Here is a 15,264-nt window from a genome sequence, read left to right as displayed (position 1 = left end):
TCAGATGATAGAGGACCAAAAGAGAACTAATGGAAGAACCTCAGAACAATCCAGAACTGGTGTTCTTTGCAGATGGGTCCTCACAAGTGGTAAACAATCAGAGTGGCAGGCTGGGCAGTAACATCAAACACATGAAGTACAGGCATTGGGGGTTCTGCCAACAAATACATCAGCACAACAAGTGGAACTGAAAGCACTTACTGAAGCATGTAACATTGTCAAGAGGTGCACCATGAACATCTACACAGACTCCAGATACACTTTTGGAGTGGCACATGATTTCAGCCAATTATAAAAAAACAGGAGGTTTCTTGACTACTGCTGGAACACAAACAAAGAACAGACAGTTGGTCCAAGAACTATTAGCTGCCTCAAGCTACTTAAAGAAGCATCCATCATCAAAGTCAAAACACACATGAGGCAAAAGAGAGAAGAAGCAAAAGAAAATGCACTGTCAGATGGGGTCATAAAATTAGCTGCCAAGGAAGGGGCTAACAAAACGTCAGACAATCAAACAGACAGCAAATCTGAAGATTCTACAAGCATGACTGACATCAAAGAGCTACAAGACAATAGCCAAGAAGAAAAATGGACCTGGATAGAAAATGGGCAAAGAGACATGACTGGATTGTGGATACATAGAGACCAAGGCCCAATCCCAATTCTAATTTCTACCCCTACCCCTTCCCCTCCCCCTTCCCCTTGGCCCTTCCCCTTGAAACTGAGCTACAAGGGATAGGGCTTGAAATTCAACCCCTACGTATTGGGATAGCCCTTCAACGATTGCATACGTCATCGCGTACCTCCGTCAGCGTTTACGTTAGCAAAACGTGACCAAATGCGTCACTGGCTGCGACCAGCCGCTACAGTCAGAGCCAGAGGCAGAACCAGAAATCTCTGCTGGCAGGGTGTGATTTGTTAACTAACACCACTGAATGGGATATCTTTGGCGCTTCGTGCACCACATCCGACAGAATGAGGTGTCAGAACACTCATGTAAACAATAAAAGCGAGAATAACAGAACAAAACGTATGCAGTCAAGCAACCAAAAACAATACTCACTCCCAAAGCTTTTTAGCAGCAGCTTGGATTTCAGAAATCGCTGCTCATTCTCAGCTCGAAAGCGAATCAAGCGGCGTGTTTCCTCTGGATAACAACTTAAAACACGTAAATAATGGAGAAAATACATTTATGACAATCTTTCGCCGCGGGAACCGCCATCTTTCTGAAATCCGCATGAAATCTCGCTGAAATCCGCATGGCATTGTGGGAAATCACTCAAACCCCTTCGTTCGGAGTCAGCTCCAGGAAAATCTCCGTTTGGAGGGGTACAGAAGCCCTACCCCTTCCCCTACCCCTCCGCGTTAACTGGGATTGGGATACCCCTACCCCTTCACGTGAACGCGCAAAATGGAGGGGAAGGGCCAAGGGGTTGGTCCAAGGGGTGAAATGGGATTCGGCCCAAGTTGTTGCTCCAACAAAACTACGGCCATATCTGGCCACACATATATACTCTGGATTATGTGGGAGTAGAGAAAATGGTTGACAGATTCAGGATGACATAGTGGAATCCAGCATTCAGAATAGAAGCCAAAAATGTGGCCAGATGATGTGTTGTCTGTCTGAACAAAAATCCAGGGTGGAAAATGAAATAATAATAATAATAATAATAATAGGCGGCACGGTGGTGTAGTGGTTAGCGCTGTCGCCTCACAGCAAGAAGGTCCGGGTTCGAGCCCCGTGGCTGGTGAGGGCCTTTCTGTGCGGAGTTTGCATGTTCTCCCCGTGTCCACGTGGGTTTCCTCCGGGTGCTCCGGTTTCCCCCACAGTCCAAAGACATGCAGGTTAGGTTACCTGGTGACTCTAAATTGACTGTAGGTGTGAATGTGAGTGTGAATGGTTGTCTGTGTCTATGTGTCAGCCCTGTGATGACCTGGCGACTTGTCCAGGGTGTACCCCGCCTTTCGCCCGTAGTCAGCTGGGATAGGCTCCAGCTTGCCTGCGACCCTGTAGAACAGGATAAAGCGGCTAGAGATAATGAGATGAGATGAGATAATAATGATAATAATAATAATGCATTCTATTTATAGAGTGCATTTTTAAATACTCAAAGATGCTTTACAAAGTAAAAACAAAATTAAAACAGGTTAATACAATAAAATAAACAATACAGGAAAACATAAGTCCAAAACTGTATTATAGATTACATGTGGTTCTGAAGAGATGAGTTTTTAAAGATGATTTGAAACTAGACAGTCGTGGGTTTCCCAAAAGGCTCTTAACACTAGGATTATCTTAATTAGGAGAGAGAGTGTTCATTGTGCTGCTTGCTCTAACATTTAATGATGATCTTTGTGCTACGATGCTTTTGGGAAACTTGGCACAGGTCAGTACAGTCACGGATGTGTTTGGAGAGGGAGTTCCAAAGGGAAGGGGCAGCAGCGAAGAAGGCTCTGTTGTGCCAAGTCCGATGTTTAGTCCTGAGAGGTATGGATGGGAGTTTGGCGTCAGAAGAACAGAGGGTGCAGGAGGAAGTATGATGGTGAAGCAGATCAATGAGATAGGAGAGTGCCTGCTTATGAAGGGCTTTGTAGGTAAAGAGAAAATTTTTGAATTGAATCCATTGTGGTGCAGGCAACCAGTGGAGTTTTTGGAGGACAGGGGTGATGTGATCACAGGAGCAGGAGTGAGTAGGCAGGCATGCAGCAGAGTTCTGAATATATTGGAGTTTATTGAGGACTTTGGATGATGCACCATAGAGGATGCTGTTGCAGTAATCCAATCAGGATGTGATGAAAGCATAAATCAAAGTTTCAGCACCAGAAAAGGAAAGTGAAGAATGAAGAAATGCTATGGGTTTTTTTAATGCAAAAAGGTTGTTCTACGTGGCACTCAAAAGGTGAGGTTGCTGTCAAAAGTAACTCCAACATTCTGGATATACAGAGAGGGAGACAGGGTGAAATTGTTAATAGTAAGAGAAAAGTTCTGAGTGTTTTTTATGAATGATTTAGGGCCAATGATGAGCATGTCTGTTTTATCACAGTTGAGTTTGAGAAAATTGGCTTGCATCCATGATTTGATTTCAGTGATGCACCTGGTCAAAGTGGAGTGTATGGCAGCAGTGATGGATTTAGTAGAAATGTAGAGCTGGAGGTCATCTGTATAGCAATGGAAATGGAGCCCATGGTGACATATATGACATGACCAAGGGGAAGCATATAGAGCACGAACAGGAGTGGACCAACACCGAACCCTAGGGGACACCTTGTGAGAGAGGAGCATAAGAGGAAGTGCAGTTGTTAAATGTTAATGAACTGTTGCCAGTTTGTAATATAAAGACTTCAGCCAGGAGAGAGCAGTTCCAGTGATGTTCAGGGAGGATTCAAGGTGTGAAAGAAGAATGGTGTGGTTAATAGTGTCAAAAGCTGCAGAAAGCTCAAGGAGGATGAGAATACTGAGGTGACCAGTATCAGAAAAAAGGAAGTAGTCATTGGTGACTTTGAGGAGGACTGATTCAATGCTATGCTGGGGACAAAAACCATATTGAAATGGTTCAAACAGGTCATTGGAAGTTAAATGAGCTTTAAGTTGAAGGGCAACAGCGTGTTCCAGTATTTTTAACAAAAAGGGGAAGATTGGAGATGGGGTGGAAATTACTCATGTCATCAGGACCGAGTCCCGTTTTTTTGAGAATGGGAGTGACAGCAGCCAGTTTGAGTGTTTGGGGGACAAAGCCAGAATGGTGAGAGGAGTTAATGATTTCTGTAATGACTGTAGAAATAGCTGGGAAACAGTCCTTAATGAGTTTGGATGGTATTGGATCTAGGATGCAAGTGGAGTTTTTCATTCCAGCAATAAGCTCTGACAAGTCTGGTACAGAGATGAGGGAGAACTGAGATAAAGGCTGGGAGGTAAATTGAGGGGAAGCAGCTCAAAAGTGTGGGGAAGGTGGGAGAATTGCCAGATTTTTGTAGATACTGTCAATTTTGGTTTGAAAAAAAAGGGAGAAATGAGTTACATTTTTCAACTGTAAAGAATTTGGAGGTATTATCAATGGTTGAAAATTTTGTGTACTATGGAGATGAGATCCTTGGGATTGGTGGCACAAGAATGTACCAGGTGGCACAAGGCTTGAGTAGTAGTTGGACCGGGCTGTGGTGAGGGCGTTTTTGTAGAGTTGAAGGTAGTCTAAATAGGTTTGAAGATGCACTGTTAAACCAGTTTTCCTGAAAAGTTGTTCAAGCTGTTGCTTATAGGATTTCATTTGGTGGAGTTCAGATGTATACCAGGGAGCTGAGTGACTAAATGACGATTTTGGTTTTAATGGGAGCCAACTGATCTAGACAGGAGGAGAGAGTGGTGTTATAGCAGCTGACCAGTTCAGATAAATTATCAGAGAGTGGGGGAGGGGAGACAGAGATTTTACTCACAAGAGCAGATGAGAAAGCTGAGGGAGAAATGGATTTAAGATTCCTGAAGGATATTTTACATTTGTCTTTCGAAGTTGAAACAGGGACATCAATGTACATAGTCAGGGCTCGAAATTCGCGGTGGTCCGGTCGCCTGAGGCGACTTAATTTGTCATTTGGCGGGTAATTCCTGTCACTAGCCAGCCCGGCTGGCTAGTTGAAAATAAAAAATATATATGAAGCGAAGATTCAGACTAGGGCTGTGCGATATATCAAATATACTCAATATATCTCTGAAAATTCTGTGTGAGATACATATAATTATTATATTGTAACTATCGAGTATTTTATGGTCATCTGCCGACTTGCGTTTGTTTCGTGTTTGTTGCGTTTGTTTAAAACCTTTTCCGGTGGTTTTCTCCCTGTCCCTCAGGCAGTAACGTGAAGGGCTTTACGTGAGTCGGTTTACAGCGCTGACTCAGTTCGTGCAATCGCTGATGTTGCATAGGCTACCGTGTAAGCTCTGTCAATTTCAGTGACAAATTAAAAATGGAAGCAGACGAACTGGTTCCTAAAAGAACTAGTAAGGGGTCTGTCATCTGGCATTTTTTTTGGATATCGCAAGGAGGACGTGGAACAGCAAATGCCAATTTGTAAAGTGTGCAAAAAAAAGCATTATCAAAATACTCGGGTCTTGAAATAAATGCACATTAGTCATGAACAATGGTAACTACTCCCTTTTGTGTTATTTTTCTCATCTCGTTATCTCTAGCCGCTTTATCCTGTTCTACAGGGTCGCAGGCAAGCTGGAGCCTATCCCAGCTGACTATGGGGGAAAGGCGGGGTACACCCTGGACAAGTCGCCAGGTCATCACAGGGCTGACACATAGACACAGACAACCATTCACACTCACACCTACGGTCAATTTAGAGTCACCAGTTAACCTAACCTGCATGTCTTTGGACTGTGGGGGAAACCGGAGCACCCGGAGGAAACCCACGCAGACACGGGGAGAACATGCAAACTCCGCACAGAAAGGCCCTCGCCGGCCATAGGGCTCGAACCCAGGACCTTCTTGCTGTGAGGCGACAGCGCTAACCACTACACCACCGTGCCGCCCTGTGTTATTTTTGACAGAAGTAAAATTCATACATGAACAAATTTTGGTGAGTTGATTCTGTTTGGCTAGTTACTTTGGAAGGTAACTAGTCTGGCTGGCTGATGAAAAAATATATGAATTTCGAGCCCTGATAGTGACTGCCAAGTGGTCAGAAATATTAAGGTCAAGACTGGAGAGTTGGTGTATAACTCCAGTTGAGCAGACCAAGTCCAGTGTATGACCACAGCTGAGATTCAGGAAATTGACACGTTGTGTGAAATTAAAGCAGTGTATTAATTCCATAAATTCAATGGTGGATTTACTCTTTGTGTCATCAATATGAATGCCAAAATCTCTCAGGAGGACAACCGAGGGTGAGATGGCACATAGTTAAGTAATAACATCTGAAAAATCAGAGAGAAAGGAAGGGTTTGGCTTGGGGGATAATAGATAATAACTATGACCAAATAAGTAGGCTCAGAAAGTTTGAAGGCAAGGTTTTCGAAGGACTGGGCAGCAGGAACAGAAATGCTGGTTGTTTTAATGTCATCTCTAAACAACAGCAACACCACCTCCATGCCCTTCAGGATGAGGTTGGTCAATGTAGGTAAAGCCAGAAGGAGTAGTCTGATTTAGGGGAAATAGTCCAAGGGTTTATTGCAAGTTTCTGTCAGACAAAGGACAATCAAGATTACTGTCAGTTATAAATTTATTCAAAATGTTTTTTGCTTTTTTTTATTAAGGGAGTGAGTGTTAAGTAAGGCAATTTTCAGGTGATGTTGCTTTGTGGTTGATTGTATGAGCTGAGGAAAGTGATGGAGATTGGCAGGATTCGCATATGGTTTGTTATGATGATGTAATGAAGTTGGTGCATGACAAGACCATAATGATGGAATAGAGTTTGAGGAAGCAGCACAATACGTAAACATACAATCTGAGCCTCGGCGAGGAGGATGGCCTTGATGTAGTGTTCCAACTTCATTTAGTATGCCCAAGCAGTCTGGGCGTTGATAGTTGTTAAGATTATGAAAACGTGAGGTGGAGTACAGCAGTGGCATGGTCAGGTAGGGCAGTGCAAGTATAAAGCTAGCAACAGCTTCCAACCAGAAACCAGGGCCCCAGGAGAGCAGAAGCAGCAATGTATACCCCAGAAGTGTCCACAAGATAATCCACAGCATAACAGAAGCAAGGTAGCACTATGCAACAGTCCGATAAGAAAGACAAGTAGTCCCAGTATAGTAGCATTTGATAAAGGGTAGGCGCAAGTGTGCTAGCGGCTATGCTAGTTTTGTGTGTGTCTTTATTCCTTAACGTGAGCTTCAGTTCTTCATGCCATTTTATCCAGAAAATGCATCGTGGTTGTGCGCTGCTTTCCAAAACTAATAATGATGATAGTGACCTAGTTTTTCCTCATAACGCTTGCCCTCTGCGTTGCTCAAATGCTACAACCCCGATTCCAAAAAAGTTGGGACAAAGTACAAATTGTAAATAAAAATGGAATGCAATAATTTACAAATCTCAAAAACTGATATTGTATTCACAATAGAACATAGACAACATATCAAATGTCAAAAGTGAGACATTTTGAAATTTCATGCCAAATATTGGAGTATAAGAGAAGAGTGAGAAGTTCTCGAGACAAAGTTAAATGGGGAAAACATGTTGAAAGAGATTAACATCTGGGCAGTCTCTTTAATGACAGTGGTGCTTGAAAGTTTGTGAACCCTTTAGAACTTTCTATATTTATGCAGAAATATGACCTAAAACATCAGATTTTCACATAAGTCCTAAAAGTAGATAAAGAGAACCCAGTTAAAAAAATTAGGCAGAAATATTATACTTGGTCATTTATGTATTGAGGAAAATGGTCCAATATTACATATCTGTGAGTGGGAAAAGTATGTGAACCTGTAGGATTAGCAGTTAATTTGAAGGTGAAATTAGAGTCAGGTGTTTTCAATCAATGGGATGACAATCAGGTGTGAGTGGGCACCCTATTTTACAACCCCAATTCCAAAAAAGTTGGGACAAAGTACAAATTGTAAATAAAAATGGAATGCAATAATTTACAAATCTCAAAAACTGATATTGTATTCACAATAGAACATAGACAACATATCAAATGTCGAAAGTGAGACATTTTGAAATTTCATGCCAAATATTGGCTCATTTGAAATTTCATGACAGCAACACATCTCAAAAAAGTTGGGACAGGGGCAATAAGAGGCTGGAAAAGTTAAAGGTACAAAAAAGGAACAGCTGGAGGACCAAATTGCAACTCATTAGGTCAATTAGCAATAGGTCATTAACATGACTGGGTATAAAAAGAGCATCTTGGAGTGGCAGCGGCTCTCAGAAGTAAAGATGGGAAGAGGATCACCAATCCCCCTAATTCTGCGCCGACAAATAGTGGAGCAATATCAGAAAGGAGTTCGACAGTGTAAAATTGCAAAGAGTTTGAACATATCATCATCTACAGTGCATAATATCATCAAAAGATTCAGAGAATCTGGAAGAATCTCTGTGCGTAAGGGTCAAGGCTGGAAAACCATACTGGGTGCCCGTGATCTTCGGGCCCTTAGACGGCACTGCATCACATACAGGCATGCTTCTGTATTGGAAATCACAAAATGGGCTCAGGAATATTTCCAGAGAACATTATTTGTGAACACAATTCACCGTGCCATCCGCCGTTGCCAGCTAAAACTCTATAGTTCAAAGAAGAAGCCATATCTAAACATGATCCAGAAGCACAGATGTCTTCTCTGGGCCAAGGCTCATTTAAAATGGATTGTGGCAAAGTGGAAAACTGTTCTGTGGTCAGAAGAATCAAAATTTGAAGTTCTTTATGGAAATCAGGGACGCCGTGTCATTCGGACTAAAGAGGAGAAGGACGGCCCAAGATGTTATCAGCGCTCAGTTCAGAAGCCTGCATCTCTGGTGGTATGGGGTTGCATTAGTGCGTGTGGCATGGGCAGCTTACACATCTGGAAAGACACCATCAATGCTGAAAGGTATATCCAGGTTCTAGAGCAACATATGCTCCCATCCAGACGATGTCTCTTTCAGGGAAGACCTTGCATTTTCCAACATGACAATGCCAAACCACATACTGCATCAATTACAGCATCATGGCTGCGTAGAAGAAGGGTCCGGGTACTGAACTGGCCAGCCTGCAGTCCAGAGCTTTCACCCGTAGAAAACATTTGGTGCATCATAAAACGGAAGATATGACAAAAACGACTTAAGACAGTTGAGCAACTAGAATCCTACATTAAACAAGAATGGGTTAACATTCCTATCCCTAAACTTGACCAACTTGTCTCCTCAGTCCCCAGATGTTTACAGACTGTTGTAAAGAGAAAAGAGGATGTCTCACAGTGGTAAACATGGGCTTGTTCCAACTTTTTTGAGATGTGTTGTTGTCATGAAATTTAAAATCACCTAATTTTTATCTTTAAATGATACATTTTCTCAGTTTAAAGATTTGATGTCATCTATGTTCTATTCTGAATAAAATATGGAATTTTGAAACTTCCACATCATTGCATTCCGTTTTTATTTACAATTTGTACTTTGTCCCAACTTTTTTGGAATCGGGGTTGTATATGCAAAACAAGTAAAAGATCAGCATAGTAGTGGCTTATGCCCCAATTGATTCTTTAAATGTGATTTTTTTTCCCCTGCCATTATAGTTTTGAGCAAAGCATTTAACTACAAATTCCTCCAGCTGCTTCTTTAAAAAGTCCATCTTGAGGAGATGAAGAGATGATGAGCACTTATGATGAGAACACCAGTCCCTCCAGGCCCATTCTGACATTTACAAGTGGACTACAGAACACTGCCAAAATCACATGGATACTCTGAAGTTCCAGTTGTGGTTGACAAGTTTACCAGGTGGGTGGAAGCATTCCCCATGAGGTGGAGTACAGTCATTCACACTGCTAAAGTGTTGGTCAAAGACCTCATCCCTCGCTGGGGCCTACCCAGGACCGTAGAATCCAGCTAAGGAACCCACTTCACAGACGAGGTCTGTGAAGAAGTGTGTTGGATACGAGACGTGGAATGGAAGCTCCACTGCCCACATCATCCTCAATCATCAGAAATTGTAGAGAGAATGAATCAAACTATGAAAGACTCTCCAAAATGCATCAAGACAGGCTGTCATGTCCAGAAGCACTCCTGATGTTGCTATGCAGTATGTGTTCTGTTATTGTATTTTTAGTTAGTATGGTTTTGTGTGTTTAATTCATTGTTTTATTTGTGAGCAATGGCCCTTTAAGAGAGACAGGAAGTGGGTCACAGGATGTTGTGAGTTGTCACAAGTTAATCAGGAAGTGGAGGCACATGACAGTAAAACAGCTAGTCCGGCTGCCTGTTTCTATCTAAAGATATCTGCTTACATCGCATGCCTTATGAAGCATTGTCGGTATGTTATCTTATATGTCCCTTCGTTTAATTATAGTGCATTATTTGTTGTTTTCAGAGTTGTTTGTGAATTTGAGGATATTATTTCTGTGAATGTTTTGTACGTAAAATGGCTACTTAACTAATTCGCAGATTCATTTACAGTTTATGCTATGTTCATAAGACAGTAAATAGTATGTGTGAGAACACATTTAAACACAACAGGTTACTTTGTTGATAGATTTAATCAATAAATAAGTAATAAATAGGCAGTTCATATGTAAGCATGTTTCCTTTTTTGTCTGTTCTCAGTTTCACCCATTTTTAGTCAATAAACCCGTGGACAAACTTATCATCGTCTCCAGGGTTTTGATGAACGGAAGGTGTTTATCTTACTGCCGAGTTGTATTCTGAATATATAACGAGGGCGGCATAATAAGAGTCACCCAAATGAAGCCACTGGGTTTAGTACCTATGAAATCATTACACGCCGACCCATGTCTTTACCTGGAACAATTTACAAACTGCTGATGTCCATTTAACTACTGATGTGTTGGTAAAGTACTGTTCCCAAATTACAGACTCGATTCAGACAGCAAGAAAGTAAGTGATGGATGCTTGGACCTTGCCTGGACCTGATGTAGACAGCCGAGTACCAGGACAGTGGGTTCTGATCTCCAAACCACAGCACTTAAACACCACAAGAGCCAAAGTTTGAAGGACCCCATCACATTATCCTTGTCATTGAAGCAGCAATGAAAGTGTAAGGAAACCCACGGTGGATTCACACTATACGTGTGGGGCTGGTGGATGATCCAGAAGATGACAGAGTAGTAACAAGACAAGTCATTGGGTGAAGTGCTCGTAACCTCTCCCCATTTGGCCTATGCATGCTTGTTCTTCATGGTATAATGTCATAAACAAACCAGAAAAAACAAGATTCAAGATCTTAAATAGCTTTTAATAATTCACTTACACATAACATTTAATCAACATTTAATCTACATTTAATCAATCACATTATCCAATTAGTTACAGAACTCAATCCAAGGAGTTATAGAAATTATTTGAATCATCATGTAATTAATATATAACATTATAATTGCTGTTTCTGGTTTGAGTTTTATTCTCTAGTTCATAGTTAACTGTGAGCTTTTTGAGTTTGAACAGATTCGAGAGACGGAGCATACCAACATTGCTGAGAGTAGTGAATGTTTTGGAAGAATCAGTAACAGTAAGGTAAAGAATACATTCAGTTGGTCACATAATAATGATGCTCAAAATTATTCTATTCTGCATGTGTTCTAACCAAAGCTACTCTCTGAATTGGCTGTAGACAATATCTTTCTGAGAGCTGCACATGGCTTTACACAAGCTTTGAACAAGGATCAATGCAGGATCTGTGGCCTTCTGCCTAGAAATGCTGAGATTTACCCCCAAATAGTTGTCCCTTTCTCTTTAAGAGAGCATGTAATGATCCTATAGAGAACAACATGTCCATAATTTCAACCCAATTTCATTTTCTGTCAAACCATTAAACAGCTGATAGAGAACCCATTCTACTCTCCTATGTGCCCAAAGGGCTGCTTTGTTTTCAAAATACAGGGAATGGCCCACAGATGGGTCACAGTTATTGTTCTTATTATTTGAGTAATGGCATTGAACTTGTTAAAATTCTTGAAGAGAGACGCACAGACATCTTTACATTTACCACGCTTAAAGCTGCCGTTGTGTGGGGACAAGACCAACCAGTATGTCATGGTGCTCTGTTTGTAGTAAACATGGTTATCATGTGCTACCCACTAATTGGACATGATCATGTTATTATGGTGATACGATGCCAGCTTTAATACACACCCTCGACCCCAGATATTATCCCAGGTAATGCTGAAGTCACAGCCAGTTCAACCCAGTGCTTTTTTTGCAGCCTTACTTCCACAGTATGGTGTACATGTAGCCTTTGATGAAATTAGTCATTGTACATCCTATGGAATGCATTGGTATGACATAGCCAAGGCCCTCACTCAAATATCTTCAGAATTGGGAACAGTCCATAAAATGACTCTCCAAAATTGAATGGCACTAGAGATTTTATTAGCAGAAATGGGGGTACTTGTGAAGTTATTGGCAAGGAATGTGGCACATTCATTCTAGACACCTCAGCAAACATTTCCTGTTTAGTTACAGACATTCACAAACGGGTGCAGTCCCTGAAGGAAGGTGACTGGACTTTGAATTCATGTCTGTCATCTTGGGGTGGACCATGGTTTTCCATGATAGTTCAAATTGCCATGCTGATCATTCTTCTTTTGTTTTGCAGTTGGCACTGCTATAATGGAGACCTGCATTTTTAACTGTCTTCAAACAACCAGAGTTTAGGTAATCCAAACCACATTATCAAATCACAGTCACACAGATCATTATTATGATTTGTAAACCTCAAATTTATTTATTTATCTACATGAGTGTAGCATTAATTTAACCTCACCATTCATCTCATCACTTTTGGTTGCTTGTTGGCTTCATGTTTATCAATTTATCATATTCATAATCCATTATCCTATGCCATATTTGTATTTATGATATAATTATTACATGCATCCCAATTATTCCCCTGTACAACTTCTTACATACTCATTCTTTAGTTTCAACTTGGTTAATTTATTTCTTAAATCATGGTCTTTTTTTATCATATTACACACACACAATCACGATTAAATCACATTATTGTCCATAGTTAACTCATGATTAATCACAAATTAATCGCACATTTAAAAAAAAAAAAATCTACTCTAAATGTACCTTAAAGGGATACTTTTCAATTTTTTGGGGAGTGGGAATGGACAAATATGCTTGCTTTATGCAAATATATGTAGCCAGGTCAGAAAGGATATATCGGTGCTTCAAAGTTTGTGAACCCTTTAGAATTTTCTATATTTCTGCATAAATATGACCTAAAACATCAGATTTTCACACAAGTCCTAAAAGTAGATAAAGAGAACCCAGTTAAACAAATGAGACAAAAATATTATCCTTGGTCATTTATTTATTGAGAAAAATGATCCAATATTACTTATCTGTGAGTGGAAAAAGTATGTGAACCTCTAGGATTAGCAATTAATTCGAATGTGAAATTAGAGTCAGGTGTTTTCAATCCATGGGATGACAATCAGTTGCGAGTGGGCACCCTGCTTTATTTAAAGAACAGGGATCTATCAAAGTCTGATCTTCACAAGTCAAGTTTATTTGTATAGTGCTTTTAACAATAAACATTGTCGCAAAGCAGCTTTACAGAATTTGAACGACTTAAAATATGAGCTAATTTATCCCCAATCTATCCCCAACGAGCACGCCTGTGGCGACGGTGGCAAGGAAAAACTCCCTCAGACAACACAAGGAAGAGACCTTGAATGGAACCAGACTCAAAAGGGAACCCATCCCCATCCGGGCAACAACAGACAACATGACTGTAACATTAACAGTCCTAACAAAGTCCGCTTCATTGATGCGATTAAACCCCCCACCAACGGAAACCCGAGTGCAAAACCGTTCACGACAACCGCAGTCCCAAAGTCAGCAAGTCAACTGCAGTCCCCAGCCACAAAAACACCACTGCAAGAGTCCAGAGCGTCCTCCAGGCGCAACCCCCAACTGTCCATATGGAGCCGCCCTCCACAGGATCAATGTGATGGGACTTCAACCAGACACAGGGCACCAGGATGGACCAGGCAGGTCTGAGGAGCAGAAGAGGGCAGCATCTTGATCCCAGGACCAACATGTAACTCAGAGGGACAGATTTTGGGGGGGGAGAGAGAGAAAACACAGGTTGTTCGGTATGCCCAATGTCACCTGAATAAGTAGGAACAGTATACATTTTGCACTGAGTACAAGCAGGGACTCCGGCAACTAACTATGACAGCATAACTAAGGCCCTGTCCACACGGCAACGGATTCAGGTGACTCCGATACAATTGCTTATCGTTTAGGCCTGGCGTCCACACGGCACCGGCGTTTTGGGTGCCCAAAACGCAATCTTTTTGAGAACGGGTTCCAGAGTGGAAAGATCTGGCAATGTTGCCGTTGTGAAGTTGTCTGGATGAGTAGAACGGATTTATTTACGATGACGTCACAACCACATGACTGTGAGTGCTTCACGCCGGGTAGAAGTGTAACGAACTCGATGCAAGTTGTCAACAAATCCTATAACTTGGTTCATGAAACGCGCTTACAAAATATTTTCACTGTGAATATTTATTGTGTAATGGTGCAAAGTGAGAGAGAGAGAGAGAGAGAGAGAGAGACTCTGCCCTTAGGGCAGAGTCAATCCCGCCAGCAAAAATAGGGAAAAAAGGAGCAATCTCACCTCTTCAGATGTTGGTTTTAGTCCTACAATACATTCCTCAAAAAGGGCGTAGAAGAGCAAATTAATCCATCAACGTGTAGCATTCAATTTATTCCGGACCATTAAAGACGCCGCCTTCCGCGTAGAATCATACGTCATCCTCGGCGCCATATTGGATAGGTCAAAGCGGAGAATAAAGATTAGCTGCGTTTAACTGTACCAACAGGTTTGCCGTCCAAACGAGATCACATGGGATTACCTTTCACAGGTGAGACTGGAAAAATACTTTTCATTGTATTTGGTCATTATAATGTAATTTTACGAACAGATTTTCCTGACTTTGTGGCTAATATGAAGTCTCGCGCATAATAGTTTATGCGCATGCGTCCTTACTACTTCTATTGTTCTGGTGTCTCCGAAGGGACCGTCTTACAGTGCCCCTAGAGGTGTGGCATGTGTATTGCATCGTTTTCAGCAAGCGTTGCGTTGCCATATGGACCTGATATTTTACTGATCATTGCCCATTTGGACGCGATATGTTTTTAAATAACATGTCATTGCCGTTGTCGTGTGGATGTAGCCTAAAAGGGGAGAGCCAGAAGGTAACACAGGCATGAGGGAGCCCCGGGACATTAAGCAGCCAGCCACTACACCGTCAACAAACTCGAGTGAGCAAGCGAGTGGGGACTGACAGCATCCATACATCCCAGTTTACCAAAACACACTATGTCTGAGGACCCTCCAGATCTACACCTTTACCTCATAAACACCATTAACAAAAGGCTTGACTAAACAGATATGTTTTCAGCCTAGACTTAAACACTGAGACTGTGTCTGATTCCCGAACATTACTTGGAAGGCTGTTCCATAACTGTGGGGCTTTGTAAGAAAAGGCTCTGCCCCCTGATGTAGCCTTCATGATACGCGGTACCAGCAGCTAGCCTGCACCTTTTGATCTAAGTAGGCATGGCGGGTCATAGATGACCAGAAGTTCACTCAGGTACT

General features: G+C 41.6%; 1 protein-coding gene and 1 long non-coding RNA gene across 2 annotated transcripts in view; one reads left to right on the top strand and one right to left on the bottom strand.

The window, feature by feature from the left end:
* The window catches only part of LOC132888311 (reelin-like), a 1,389,809-nt gene that overhangs the window by 1,056,279 nt on the left and 318,266 nt on the right, over positions 1–15,264 (bottom strand).
* LOC132888069 (uncharacterized) lies at positions 9,849–12,298 on the top strand. The gene is made up of 3 exons (XR_009654898.1): positions 9,849–9,939; positions 10,499–10,680; positions 12,238–12,298. It is a non-coding gene; the product is annotated as an uncharacterized LOC132888069 (long non-coding RNA).

This window comes from Neoarius graeffei, chromosome 6 (genome assembly GCF_027579695.1).
Source record: "Neoarius graeffei isolate fNeoGra1 chromosome 6, fNeoGra1.pri, whole genome shotgun sequence".
In the NCBI taxonomy this organism is placed as follows: Eukaryota; Metazoa; Chordata; class Actinopteri; order Siluriformes; family Ariidae; genus Neoarius; species Neoarius graeffei.
Note: the sequence above shows the minus strand (reverse complement) of the source record. Positions and strands in the feature narration are given on the sequence as shown.